Raw genomic sequence first — 1,887 nt, 5'->3', positions numbered from 1 at the left:
ATCCCAGTACTGACCAAACGTTTCTGCAAAGGGTGCAAACCAAGGGGTTGTTATAAATATCTTCCTCTCTTTGGCTCCCCCGTATCAACCCATTGCCAAATCCTGCTGATCTTCCCTTCTCAATGTCTCTTCAAGTTGCCTACCCCTCTGTCTTCCTTGTCGAACCTCCGTCATCATTTAGTTGGACCATTTCAGTGAACCCCACGGTTAGAAACCCTGCAGTATATGTCTTTGTATCTCAAATGTTGCACCCAGGGCTGGCACAAGGTAAGAATGCAAGACATTCTTGTCGAGTGAATAAGCCAAAACATACCCAACATTCTCAACTCATCCTCCCTCCCAAGTACTAGCTGTGTGTCACCAGTGGCCGGCCACTTCTCTTGTCTGAGCCTGTCCCTCCACCTGGTACACAGAGGCAGTCCAGTCTGGGTTGGGGTTGTTGTAAAAATGAAAGGAAATGATTTTAGTTCTGCTAACAGCAATACAAGGAACAGTGACCCAAGCCAGGCAGGGGTTTTCTCTCTTCCCCAGTAAGAAATAAGCCTCTGGGATATGCTGTTGCTACATTGGCTAAGAAACTCAGGGACATCGAGGCCAAGACTTCTGTGATATTCTTGGCCTTTTCCTTATGACTAACTCATGGTTACAAAATGGTGGCTGTTCTTCTAGCACTGGCCCGCTTTCCCAGTAAAAAGAAGAGGAAATGCCAAGAGCAAAGAACAAAAAGTGTTTATGCCAACCAAGTCAGTTGCCTTCTGGTTTGTTTTGGTTTTGTTTTTGTTTTGAGAGAGAGAGAGAGATGTTTGCTATAGGGAGCATACACTCACCAGAGATAGAGAGAAAGTGAGAAATGACACCGCCCCCAAAATGGATGGCCACACCACGAGCCATTCTTTTCCATTTTTCTATCGGGATTTTGGTCAAGCACACACACCTGGGATGAGTTTCAAGCCACTGGGTCTAGGACTTGAACAGCCCTTGGTCATGTGAGAGTCCAGGACCTTAACCACCGCACCACCTGCCAGCCCCTGAGTCATCACTTTTAAGGACACTTCTAGTTTGGCTAAAAAATAAATCTTTGAACCAAACATCAAACATCTTTTGCATGGCTGTATCAGCCAGGGTTTCTGTTGCAGGTATTGGAAACATCTCTGGCTATGTTAGGTTTTTTTAAGTATTTTTTGAGTGATATTGGAGACTCACAAATTATTAGGAGGCTAGGGAATCAGGGTTGGAAAATAAACAAGAATGTAGGTCTCCTCCAAGGACCAAAACACAGGAAAGGTTTGGGCCAGCAAGCTAGAACCACTGCAACAGAACACCACTGACACTGTCAGTGGGCAGCACCATGGCCACCAGAAGTGAATTCCCAGCCATGGTTCTCCTTTGCATCATTTGCTCCAGATTGAAATTCCCAGGCAATGCAAACAATTGGTCAAGCCCTATCAGTCAGGGTCCTAACAGGAACTGGGTGATTTGAGAACTTGATAAAGAAGCTGTTCATAAAAGTGAAAGGAAGGGTGTAGGAAAAGCACAGGAATGGTTCAGAATTCTGGGTTTTGTAAGAGCAATGTGTTATGATAGACCTGAAGAGGCAAGGAACTGAAATCCAGGAGAGGTCATCTATGGGAGCTGTGCAACCTTTAGTCGAAAGACACAGTTAACCAAAGTGACCTAGCAGGAAGGGATCCCGGAAAATAAATGCCTTGACCTCACTCTGTCTCCTCTCTCTGATCTGCTACAGCACTTCCCATTGGCCACACCCAACTGGAACCCAATAGCCCATTGACGTAGTCAATTAAGTCAGTCTCTGGACACAGAACCGTGTGGAGAAAAACGGTAAAAAAAAAAAAAAAAAAAAAAAAAAACTCAGCAAACGCCTTTCAT

The sequence above is a fragment of the Tupaia chinensis genome, unplaced genomic scaffold, assembly GCF_000334495.1.
Source record: "Tupaia chinensis unplaced genomic scaffold, TupChi_1.0 Scaffold000573_1, whole genome shotgun sequence".
Classification (NCBI taxonomy): domain Eukaryota; kingdom Metazoa; phylum Chordata; class Mammalia; order Scandentia; family Tupaiidae; genus Tupaia; species Tupaia belangeri.
This window is presented reverse-complemented; position numbering follows the sequence as displayed.